Raw genomic sequence first — 14,133 nt, forward strand, 5'->3', positions numbered from 1 at the left:
ATAAATTCAGAGTTGAGCAGACTCAAAAACAACACTTAAAATATTTAGTTTAATTGTCCAACTTAAAATTTTGAAGTTTGTTGCCTTGAAATTTTGAGTTCACCCAACTTTTCTTTTTTTGCAGTGTATGTGTCTGTATCTTGAGCTGCTGTGACGACTACACTTCCCCACCGCGGGATAAATAAAGTAATTTATCTTCATCTTATTTTATCTTATATTTCTAACAGCAGCTATAGTTATTCTTAAATACAAACAAGTACACGGCAAAAAAAGAAAAGTTGGGTGAACTCAAAATTTCAAGGCAACAAACTTCGATAAAATTTTAAGTTGGACAATTAAACTAAATATTTTAAGTTTTGTTTTTGAGTTTGCTCAACTCTTTATTCTGATTTTTATCAACTCATCTGTAAGTTGTACTAACTTTGAATTTGACATTGTAATGACTTTTAATCCTTACTTCTGCTAACTTCTGCAATATGCTGAATTGGCACGATTGTAACGCAGCTATGAAATGTCAGCTAATGTTGCGACCACAATTTTGAGTTAGCATTGATACGCTAATGGTTGCTCTTGTAGCTGTAACAAGCAGCGCCGCTAGCATCAGTTAGCCGCTAGCATCAGCTAGCCGCTAGCATCAGTTAGCCGCTAACTTTCTCTAATGAATTTCACCGCTTTCCCGCATTTCACAAAAAAGAAATAAGAGTTATCAGAACTATTGTCCCTTGTTTTGAACCCCAACTTAAAGATATAAGTAACAACAACTCACCAACTTGTTTTTGAGCAGACAGCTGGCTTCCTTTGTTGTGCTAACTTACATTATTGTCCTAAATGTCAATAATTTATATTTCCAAGTTTTACCAACTAAATCACTGTTTTAGGCCAAAAAATACAGTTCTTTTTTGCAGTGTAACTAGCGTATACTGCAGGGAGGAAGAGTGAAGGCAGAAACAGCCACAGAGACGTTAGAGCAGGTTCCTCACCTCGACTCCGACGTGAGACCTGAACATGCTTAAAAACACAGAAATGAGTGGAGAGAAGCCAGCGTGTGTGAGAAAACATTCAGCATCAGTTGATGCTGAAGATGGTAAAAGTAGTGAGATCTCTGTAGCCTGCTGCTCTCTTTATACTGTTATATTATTGGTACAAACGGCTGAATCTGTGACTGAGCTGTCTGTGGTCGATACTCATTCACATTCAGCAGCACACAGCCAGGACGGAGCTGTCCAGGGTCCTGAAGCTGCAGCAGGAAGGAGCTAGGTGCATTTCCATTAGGGCAGGGGTCTCAAACTCGCGGCCCACGGGCCAATTGTGGCCCTCGTGATGATATTTTGTGGCCCCCACCTTGATATGCAAGTTTAATGTGATTTTTATATGAATGGCACTTTACCGTGTTGTGTGTGGAAGGTCCCTTTAATTACTTTTTTTGGTAATTTTGTGTCTTTTTTAAATATTTGTGTGTCTTTTTTGGTAATTCTTTGCCTTTTTTTTACGTACTTTTGTGTCTTTTTAAAATAATTTTGTGTCTTTTTTAATAATTTTGTGTCTTTTTTGGTAATTCTGTGTTTTTTTGTGGTCATTTTGTGTCTTTTTTAAAGTAATATATATATATATATATATATATATATATGTATATTCATTTACTACACTGACCTCTAGTGGCTGGTGCTGTGTGTGCGGTGTGTGTGTGTGTGTGTGTGTGTGTGTGTGTCTCAGCCTTCCAACAGATTGCTGAATCTTCACCTGGATCATTAAAACACCTTGAAAGACTCTCTCTCTCTCTCACACACACACACACACACACACACACAGAAACAGGCGTCTGTGTGTGTGTGAGACATGTTTTGAAGGTAAAGAGGATTGTGTGTATGTGTGTGTGGTCGTGTGTGTGCGTGGCGTGTGGTTGTGTTGAACTCTCTCATGTTGAACCTAATGTGAATTGACACATGAAAATACCCACAATCCCCTACGACAGGTCCCTGAGCTCTGTGGTGAGGCGATTACGTGCTGCTGGCAAACACACACACACACACACACACACACACACACACACACACACACATACACACACACAAACACACACACACACACACACCTTGTACCTGTCCTCCTGTTTCCTAAAAAAGGAATAGAAATAAAAAAGCTTCTCTCTCAGATTCAAACACCTTCTGATTCAGTCTGAATCTATGATTATTGATATTTCAATAACCCCAACACGTTTTAATTTACATAACATTTTTATCCCTCTGGAGTCTCCACTCCTTCATGACAACAAAATTCTTTATTGAGCATAATAGTGTTTTGAAAGTTAAAAAAAAGATTCAAAATCACATTTTACGTTGGACTAAAGGACTAAAAAAGACACAAAATGACTAAAAAAAGACACAAAAGACAAAATGACTAAAAAAGAGACACAAAATGACAAAAAATATACAAAAAGACACAAAATTACTAAAAAAAAAAGACACAAAATGACTTAAAAAATATACAAAAATACACAAAATGAGAAGACAGAATGACCAAAAAAAAACACAGAAGACACTAAAAGACACACAATGACTTACAAAGACACGAAAAGACATGAAAAGGATTCAAAAATGGACAAAATAGCCCTATAAGACTCAATAGAGTTAATTAATACCTCACTGAGAAAAAATAAATGAAAAGAGCATTCTTGGCATGTTGACTTCATATCTATAACAAAGCATTAGGTGACATTTATCTCACCAAAGGTTCTTTATATTTACCTGAAGTTATTTGATTTCCAGAATTGAACTGTTTGAGTTTGTTAATAAACTTCAGCATGTGGTATTTATTATGATCTGCAACACCAACAGAGGAAACGTGTTCTGTAGCTGCAATAAGCTCAAATACTCTTTAATGCACAAGATATATTTTTCTGCTGCTCAAACAAAAAGAATAACAAAAGACAAAGTTTGCAGATTCCTTCGGTGTTCATCATTTAGGACGGTTTTTTTAGCGGGAGCCAAATTTTCTGCAGAGGTCTCCCTGACTAAAACTGGTAAAAACACTGAATAAAGCAGTTCAAAGTTAAGGAAAAAAATGTGTTTTTCAAATGCTTTTTGGCAGAAACAGGAGGCCAAAATCTAAACTTTGTATCCTAAAAATGTGTTTTAATTTAGGGTTTAGTGTCCAATGAACAATGAAACCATTAACCCTCCTGTTAAGTTGTGGGTCAAATGAACCCATATCAAAGTTTAGTTTTTTGGGCGATTAAACTTCTTCTGCTTGCCTTAATAAGTGTAATCAACATATAAAATAAAAATGTTTCATTTCACATATGCTGAGAAGTTTCTCTTTACAGCCAACATGGTGTCATTACGGTAATTTCACTCACACTTCTCCCTGAAGCTGACACAGCAGGAATACACACACTCAGTGGTGGAGAAATAGAAACACTGGATCATGTATGAAAAAAGCTGACAAAGAAATTGTCACTATAATTTTAGTTCGTTTTAGTTAGTTTGTAACCACACAATACAGTTTCAGTTAATTATCGTTTTTTTTTTTAAACTCTTGTTTTTATTTTTATTTCAGTTAATGAAAATGTTTTTTCGATTCTAGTTTTCGTTATTTCGTTAGTTTTCGTTAACTATACACAGTAAAATCACCATACCCAAATTACAACCTGGTCTCACAGGAATCCGTGGAATAGCCACGGAATCACTCAAATTTCCGTGAAACTGACACGGATTTCGCTACAATGCAAGTTAATGACAGTCATATCCTGTGGCTATTCCAACATACTAAGTGATTATGTACATTCACTGAGTGAATATTTAGAAAATAAATCATATATTTCTCGCTAGAAATGTGATCAAAATCCATTTTTATGCAGAAACTAAGTCAAAATATTGTTTTTTTTCACTAAAAATGAGAGAACTGTCCGCCATGTTTTTTGTCTTGAAAGTCACGTGACTTGGGACAAACCAATAGGAAAAAATATCCATGGAATAGCCACGGGATATGACTGTCATTAACTTGCATTGTAGCGAAATCCGTGTCAGTTTCACAGAAATTTGAGTGATTCCGTGGCTATTCCACGGATTTTGAGTTAAGCGAATCCGTGGCTATTTCATGGATTCCTGTGAGACCAGGTTCCCAAATTACCACTGTAAGAGTTGATCTTAACACTTTTAAAGTGTCTATATGGGTCCACACATCAGAGTGTTAATTTAACACTTTTTCAAGTGTTGGTACCTTTACACTGAGTTAGTGTAAATTTGACTCTTTTTGGAGTTAAAATTTAACACCAAAAAGAGTCAAATTTACACTAACTTAGTGAGTGATGATGTTTCCACAGTCTGTCTGCAGTCTTTATGCTGCATAAACATGCACACCTTTTTTCCATCTCTCAGTTTTCTTCTGTTTCGTAGCTTGTTTGATTGGTGTAAACCATTTTTCACATGAAATGCTCCCCATTTCACTTGTCCTGGATGAGTTTTTGTTTTGTTTTTGAGTGATTTTGTGACATTTTGAGATATTTCAGTCTGGACAGTAGTGGTTAACTGACTCAGCAACTCTGTGACTATTATATTGTGCAACAATGCATTGCACAAAAGAAACAGTAGAGTTATTTATAGACCGGAAAACAATGAAACAATTATAAAACAGCTCCTGGATCTAAGAAAACGGTAACACTTTACATTAACTAACTAAGTAATGTTTATAGTCAGATGGTTTATAAACCAATTATTATCCATTCACAAAGTGCTATACTTATTTAATCGTTAAATGTTTTCAACCAATTTCTTAAATGTATATTAATCATTTCAAAATCATTAACATACTTAATAGGGTGTTAAAAATGTGAAAATAAGGGCAACCAAAACTATTAATAAACTAAGAATTTTAATTTAGATGTTAATCTAAATGATTAAGTTAGTAAAACATTAATAAATTATGTATTTACCATTATAAATGGTCTATATATAGTTTATAAATGATGATTAAACATTAATAAACTATCTGTTTACCATTTATAAATGATGATTAAACATTAATAAACTATATCTTTACCATTTATAAGTGATTTAGTTAGTTAAACATTAATACATTTTGTATTTACCATTCTAAATGGCTTTTATACAGTTTATAAATGGTGATTAAACATTAATAAACTATCTGTTTACCATTTATAAATGATGGTTATTGTAAAGTGTTACCAAGAAAACATATAACTTGAAAACACAGTTTGCACTCTCACTGTGAAGTTTTAACGTGGAGTAAAAATGTGTATTTTGTATGAAGTATAATATTGGGACACAGAAGACTTCCAGCTGAACACAATCCACATTCAGACCCTGAAATAAAGTTAGTTTCTGAATATCATTGTACTCTTTTCCAGCTGTTACATCACGCTGAGCGGCTCAGAGAGGCTTCTTTAAATAATGCAATTTCATCATGTCAGAAAGTTGGTGAAGCAGTTAGGATTCATGCTTCAGCAGCACTTCAAAAACACCTGTAACTGCACAATTCACCGCGATTCGAGACTGTTTTCCTGCTTCCCATCATAATCTGAGGAAACCTACAGCAGAGTCATTTACCAAGCATTCCTCCTCCTCCTCCTCCTCCTCATTCTGTTTTACTAAGAGCGATGGATGCATGATGGCTTATTGATAGAGGGACGGAGGGATCGATAGGAGGAGGAGAGAGGCTGAAACTAGGCCACCCATCTGTTCAGACCATCCATTCATCTGCAGGGAGGCTGGTTTTTAATCTGGACTGAAAGTGAGAAGGAGGAGGAGGAGAGCCTGAGGAGTGATCTCAGACCTGCTCCTGGGTCATAGAGAGGAGGAGGGAAGGAGAGAAATTAAGACGTGAGGAATGGAGGCAGTAATAAAGGAAACGAGGAGGTGAAAAGGGAAGGGAAGGAAATCAGGAGGTATGTAGGAAAGGAGGAATATAGAGGAGGAAATGATGAGATATGGATGGAAACGAGAAGGTGGGGAATGAAAGATGGCGAGGAGGAGATGTGTGTTAAAATGATAAGGAGAGAAGGAGAGAAGGTAATGGATATGTAGGAATGTGAGGAAAGGAGGGAAGAGAAGAGAGGAATGAAGGAAAGGAGAGAAGGCAGAGATATAAATGTAAATGGGGAAGTTGGAAAGGAAGAAAAAGGGATTGAGGAGATAAGGAAAAGAGGAAGAATAAAATTTAAAAGGCACAAAAGAAAATAAAAGGTTAGGATAATAATACATTGGGAAATTAAAGTTTACAAAAGTTTTTAAATAAGGAATGGAGGAAGTAGAAAATAGAAAATAGATAAGAAAAATATGAAAAAGAAGGAAGAACAAGAGTAAAGAAGAAGATGCAGAATGGAATAAGAATGCAGGAAAGGAAAGGAAACCAGGATGAAGGTTTGAAAAAAATAAAGAAAAAATATAGAGCAGGATAAAATGAGATATTGACGGAAACGAGAAGGTGGGAAATGAAGGATTGGAGGAGGAGATACTATGTATTAACTTGAGAAAGTATGGAAGGAAATAAGGAAATGGATATGCAGGTGGGAGAGAATGTGAGGAAAGAATGGAAGAGAAAAGAGGAAGAAAGGAAAGAAGAGAAGGGGGAATACAAACGTAAATGAGGACGTAGGAAAGGAAGAATAAGGGATTGAGATAAGGAAAAGAGTATGTAAAAAGGGAAGTGAAGGAAATCAGGAGGTGTGGCCCCAAAAAGACACAAAATGACCAAAAAATACACTAAATTACAAAAAAAGACACAAAATTGTTATTTTTTTAAAGACAGTAAGTAAGAAAGTAAAATGTCGATCATAGCCACGAGACCAGGAGGACAAGGAAAGAAAAACATAAGGAAAGGAAAGGAAAGGAAAGGAAAGGAGGCAAAAGGGGGAGATAAGGAAGAAATATAGAAGAGAAGGAAATGGGCAGGTCAGGAGGTAATAATGACATAAGTGAGGTGGAAATTAAACAAGAAGATAATGATGTACAGGAGGAAACCAAGTTAGGTTAGGGAAGTAGTCAAGTACAAGGCGAGGAAAAGGTGGAAAAGAAGAGGGAATGAAGAAAAGAGAGGAAAGGCAAATTCAAAATTAGGAAAGGAAAAAAATAGGTAGGTGAGGAAATAAGAAAAGGAGGTTATTTTGGTCCTGGCTGGATGTTGAGGTCCCCCAGAGGAAAGGACACAAGGAGGCAAAGAAATTAAGGAGGAAATGAGAAAAAAAACTTTCAGAAAAATGAAGGAAAGAAGGAAAGAAGGAGGAAGGAAACACTGACAGATAAAAACAGATTGATGGACAGACGCACAGCGCCCCCCAGTGGCTGCAAACAGACACACGATCGCTAGACAGACGCCACCTCACCGCCTTCACGGCTGGACGACACACACACACACACACACACACACACACACACACATGCAGTGGTTTCATTATAAACTTTATATAAAAGCTCCACATCATTACACTGATGGAGTTAATACACAATATCCTGTTTCTCTCTCGCTTTCCTGATGAGAATAAATGAGTCTCTCGCCTCAAATGAGAAGGTAATGGAATATTGAATAAATGATGTTTCCTCTCCACAGCTTCCAACGTGCGTGTGTGTGTGTGTGTGTGTGTGTGTGTGTGTGTGTGTGTGACTGTGTGGGTGTGTGTGTGTGTGTTTAAAGTTTGTTTATTCCTTTTTTATATAACGTCAGGTTTCACTGTGACCCTGTCATCAGAATAAATGTTGTATGTTTTCTGAAAATCAAGTTGAATGTTAATGTTTCTTTGTTTACCGGGTTGTAGTTTTAAACACTTTTTTTTTAACGTAAAATAAACAAAAATTACTAGGTTATGTTTAAGGGTAAAATAACTACTTGGTTAGGGTTAGGAAAGAAATACTGGACCCAGGTCATATAAAGAGGTTTAGTTAATACTAAGTTAGTTTACAGGTAACTTTAGACTTTAGAGAAAAACTTGACTTGGACTTCCAAGAAATAGATTTGTGACTTGACTTTGGACATTGATTTCATGTTTTCAGTTTAAATATTGAATGGACAAACCTTTCTTTTTGGCTAAAACCAGAATTTGTGTTCTGTGTCTGTGTGTGTGTGTGTGTGTGTGTGTGTGTGTGCGTGTGTGTGTGTGTGTGTGTTAGACAACTGTTTCAGGGGTTTTTTTTACCTCAATTTCTTAAATTCTTCCATATGGTTAATGTTTGCCATCATTCTGGATGGATGGACGGATAGATGGATGGACGGGTGGATGGATGGACGGATGGATGGATGGATGGATGGATGGACGGATGGACGGATAGATGGATGGACGGATGGATGGACTCGACTTTGGACATTGATTTCATGTTTTCAGTTTAAATATTGGATAGACAAACCTTTCTTTTTGGCTAAAACCAGAATTTGTGTTCATTTTTTTTACCTCGATTTCATCAATTTTTCAATGTGAATACTGTTTGCCATCATTCTGGATGGATGGATGGATGGATGGATGGATGGATATTATCGGACAGTTTTTTATTGGATGGATGGACTTTGATTGGTGGATGGACGGATGGACGGACGGATGGATGGATGGACTTTAATGGATGATTTTATTGGATGGACAGATGGTGGAGTATAAATGAGAAAAGAAAAAAGTGGTCATTGAATGCAGAAAGCTGTGATTCTATTTGATGAAAGTGATTTCAGTTTGATCACTGCATGGTTACCAATAGTAAAAAAACAACAGCAATCCAAACAGATATGACTCTGTGTCTGCAGAGTTATCCCATATTAAAGGACAGATTGTGGCCAGAACGATTTGTTTTTATCCATTCATGCTGGCAAAGGTTGCTTTGTGGTTTTAGATTGGTAAAAGGACACATTCCCAGTATCCAGGCGGTATCTAATGCTGTTCTCCTGTTCATGGACATTCAGAGCTCAATGTCGGATTAAAGAGTGGTTCTGTTTTGTAAAAACTAAACTCTCAGCTGCAGTCTGAGCTGATTTAGATCTTCAAACGCCGTGATAAATCTGCTTTTAAACTTCAAGGAGCCGACAGCTTTGTATGTTTTTATCAGGTTTTATCTGCCATGTTTCTCTTGGCTGCTGAAAGCCAAATAAAGTCAGTGAAGTCTGACAGAAAACAGGATTGTCACCCTTTAGATCAGAAGCAAAAGCCTGTAACAACATTTTACAGTGTGAACTGACCGAGGGCAGAGGCATAATCCCTGAATTTGCACATATAAATGATGATGTCACAGCCAAGAGGAACAGCAGGGTAAACAGAGAGGATTAAAACCTAAAAAAACAGCATTTTTTACATCCTGTTTGGTGTTTGAACAATCCCCAAGGTTTGGCGGACCTCAGTTTGCTGGCAATACACCTTTGTGTGTGTGTGTGTGTTTTCAGGCAGTTTTAAGTGTGACACATGAACTGAAGCTGCAGTGGAAGTATTAAAGAAAAGTGACCAATCACATTGTGACACACACACTCACACACACACACACACACACACACACACACAGGGCCAGCAGGGTTCATTACAGTGACAGATCTGCTCTGTGATTGGTGACGACGTTCTAATGTGGAGAGAGACTGAGAGCCGGAGGAGCTGATTGGCTGAGAGAAATGAAACTGTTGAAGGATCGATTTTATTGGATGGATGGACAGACAGACAAACAGATAGATGGACTTTATTGGATGGATGAATGGATTTTAATTGGATGGACTGATGAAAGGACAGACAAATGGATGGACTTTATTGGCTGGACTTTATTGGCTGGACTTTATTTACGGACGGACGGACAGACGGACAAACAACATATGGACAGAGGAATGGATAGATTTTCTAGAATGATGGATAGATGACAGACAGTCAAATGGATGGATGAACTTTATAGGATGAATGGATTGATTGATTGATCGTCGGATGGATGGACAGACGGACGGATGGACGGACAGATGGATTTTATAGATGGATGGATGATGGAACAAGGGATGGATGGATGGATGGATGGATGGAACAATGGATGGATGGATGATAGAACAATGAATGGATGGATGGATGGATGGATCATGTTATTTGCATCTCCTCATTACAATCCGACCTTCTTAATCAGACCAATGTCAAGACCACTAACGACTTCTTGCTGAACCAATCACATGACCCATATAACATGACGGGGGCGGGGCTAATTGTTATCTGATTAACGGACAAACAGGACGAGCAGCTAATGAAGCAGAAAACTTTGTCCTCTCGCTCACATGATTAAACTTTAATTGGGAAGAGAGTCTGTCTGTCTGTCCGTGTAACGAGCCTCGTTAGTGGGAAATAAAACCTGCTGATTGGTGGCCAGCGGCTGTGAGATCACTCGGTTGTCCAGGGATTCACGCCAAATTGTGAATTTTTGTAGAAAGTCGACAGCGTGATGAATTCCTGCAGGAGCCAATTAAACACACAGACATTTACACTACATATATTTACAGGAAAGACAAGGTGAGACAGAGTGAATCTACTTTAACAGCCTTGTTACTAAATTAAGTTAATATAGGCTGACATGTGAGGAACTGAAAAAAACTTATTTATAAAGCAGATCTATTAATTCAGGGTGATTTTCTCTAATATATATATAGTATCAATGTTTGACACTCAATTAAGAAATCTGTGAAGTGACAGAGGCTTTATCAAACTTAATTACTGCTTCTTTTTTTTTCTTTGTAGAATATCTAGTGCACCTTGAAGGGTTTCTTCTGCAGCTACACAACAGAAACAATTACAATTCACACATATGAATATTAATGTTGTAAAGTGATGAACACAATCAGCATAATGTGACAAGAGTCAGTTACATCGTGTTCGTGTTTCAGCCTGAAGAGCTCCGAAGTAACAGCAGCAGAGAGTTAGCGGCAGTTATTTATTACAAATATTATAAGGTTGAAAAAAAGCTGATGGAAACGTCCCTAAATCACATTTTCTTTAATGCGACATTACAGAATTTCCCTTCGACTTTAATGGAAACGTACCTCATACAAGCCCACTTCAAAATATCCAAAGTATCCCTATCACAGGTTAGTTCCACACAATATCTCCAACAATAGGACAGAAATCTGAACGAACATGAACAAGAGAGAGAAGTTTAAACACTAGAACCTCCAAAATTTAACAGAAAACATGAAACAAAGACAACAAAACTGTCTGAGACCTAAAGAGCAGATCCTAAAGCTAAGAAAAACTCCACACTAAAGACCATTCGGACATAAATTAAAAAAATAAACTAAAGACACTACAGCAGATAGAGCTGTCATACACTAATCACACTAAAGATACTAAAACTAAGAAAAAAAACTAAAGTAACCAAAGAAATGTTAAACTAAAGAATCTAAAAGTCAGATTATTTGCTTCAGTCTGTGTTTCCAAGCTGACCAATCATCAGGTTTTTATTTATTTAACAATGTATGTATTTATTTATTTATTTATTTATTTATTTATTTATTTATTTAAACTTTTAACTAAGCAGAAATCACCTTTTTCCTGCTAAAAAAGCAATAATTCTGGGTATTAAATCATGACATTTTAGAGCAAATTATTTGAATTCTGCATATTGTGTAATATCTATGCACAGTGTTACCCTCTACTGGTTAAAACCCACTATTGTGATTGAATCATGCGATTGGCTTGTAACATATATGAGGAGGCAGCTTTCATCAGTTACAGTCACAATGCTAATTTTAGTTAGCATGTGAATGAAGATTCCCACTATATGTTAGCATCGAGCTGATGGATGGATGGATGGATGGATGGATGGATGGATGATGGATGGATGGATGGATGCATTGATGGATGCATGGATTTTATTGGATGGATGAATGGATGGATACATGGATGGATGGACTGATTGATGGATGAATGGATTTAATTGGATGGAATGATGCACAAATGGATGGATGGATGGATTCTAATTGTAAAGATGGATGGATGGATGGATGGATGGATGATGGATGGATGGATGGATGGATGATGGATGGATGGATGGATGGATGATGGATGGATGGATGGATGGATGGATGGACAATAGGACGGGCCGACTGATATTATTAGATGGATTTTATATAACATTATTTGCATCATGATCTCAATGCTAATTTCAGTTAGCACGTCAATTAAGATTCCCACTGTATGTTACCACCGAGCTAATGGACTAAATGCTGGTTTGTGGCCCCAATTTGTTGCATGGTTTTACCAGCAGAGGGACCTCAGGCCAGATTCAAACCCAGACTCTACCAGTGATCCACCGGGACAGAGTTACATCTTCACTGCTGGCACCAAAAAAAATGACACTGTCTCACTTAAAGTTGAAAAAAATCTGTTTTCTTCTGTCCGTTGCAACTCACGTGTGTGTGTGTTCACAGCTTGTTTCTGTAGCCCCCCACCAGCCGAAAGTGTGTGTGTGTGTGTGTGTGTGTGTGCGTGTGTGTGTGTGTGTGTGTCCGTCTGTCTGATTCACCATTTTCTACCTTTTTTTTTCAGATTTCTCCGTTCAGTGAACCGATTTATTTTGTTCTCTCCTCGACAGACGAGTTTCTCTGCTGCTTCAACATTTTCCTGCTCTGATTCACACCCTCCCGTGTGTGTGTGTGTGTGTGTGTGTGTGCGTGTGTTGATAACAGTGCTCCTCTGATAATCAGCCACAATTACGTCCCAACAGAAAGGGAGAGAAGAAGTGGCAGGAAGCTATCAGGAGGAAACCATTGATATGGTAATAGCTGTTTCTTACACACACACACACAAACACACACACACACACACACACACACACACACACACACTCACACAGTGACAGCAGGAGAATGGGAGGTTGAATATTCTGTCTCACAAACCTTTTTATTACAACACAAGACTGAAACTAGTGATTAGAGAGAGCGTCCGTCACTCTGATAACTCCTGATTATATTTTCTTTCTTTTGCCCCTTTTTTCTCCGTTTCCATCTGATATTTCTGTGTTTTATGATCTTTGGTTTGATGTTCCTGTCACTCACAGGGTCGACTGTAACATCTGGGTCCGTTTTTAGAGTCTTCAGTTTGATACTGATGTCAGTTAACCTCGTTAGTTTGACGATTGTGCTGGTTTTCTTGGTTGGTTCAATGTTTTGGTTGTTAGTTTGGCTATACTCTTATTTTAGAATTTGGTTTGATGTTTCTGTCTGTATTTTAGTCATTAGTTTAATGTTTCTGTTGTTTTTTAGTCATTAGTTTGATGTTTCTGTCTGATTTCTGTCATTAGTTTGTTTTTCTGTTGGTTTTTTAAATCTTAGTTTGATGTTTCTGACTGTTTTTAGTCATTAGTTTGATGTTTCTGTTGGTTTTTAGTCATTAGTTTGATGTTTCTGTTGAATTTTTAAATCTTAGTTTGATGTTTCTGTTGTTTTTTAGTCATTAGTTTGATGTTTCTGTCTGATTTCTGTCATTAGTTTGTGTTTCTGTTGGTTTTTTAAATCTTAGTTTGATGTTTCTGACTGTTTTTAGTCATTAGTTTGATGTTTCTGACTGTTTTTAGTCATTAGTTTGATGTTTCTGTTGGTTTTTAGTCATTAGTTTGATGTTTCTGTTGGTTTTTTAAATCTTAGTTTGATGTTTCTGTTGGTTTTTAGTCATTAGTTTGATGTTTCTGTCTGATTTCTGTCATTAGTTTATGTTTCTGTTGGTTTTTTAAATCTTAGTTTGATGTTTCTGTTGGTTTTTAGTCATTAGTTTGATGTTTCTGTTGGTTTTTATTCATTAGTTTGATGTTTCTGTTGGTTTTTAGTCATTGGGTTAGGGTTAGGTTTAGGGTTAGTAGTTGGTTTTAGTCATTAGATTGATATTTCTGATGGTTTTTAGTCCTTAGTTTGGCGTTTCTGTTGGTTTTAGGTGATAGTTTGATGTTTCAGTCTGTTTTAAGGAGTCTTTGGTTCGATGTTTCTGTTGGTTTTGGAGTCTCTAGTTTGATTTTTATATCAGTTTTGGTCCATTGTTTAATGTTTATGTTTTTTGTCTTTAGTTGGTAATTTATTTCGGTTTTAGTCGTTAGTTTGGCATTTTCAATGCAATTCAATGTTTTAAGTTTTTTTTTTAGTCCTCAGTTTGATATTTATGTCAGATTTCGTCATTAGTTTTGCGTTTCCAGCCATTTTTCG

The sequence above is a fragment of the Centropristis striata genome, chromosome 22 (genome assembly GCF_030273125.1).
Source record: "Centropristis striata isolate RG_2023a ecotype Rhode Island chromosome 22, C.striata_1.0, whole genome shotgun sequence".
NCBI lineage: Eukaryota > Metazoa > Chordata > Actinopteri > Perciformes > Serranidae > Centropristis > Centropristis striata.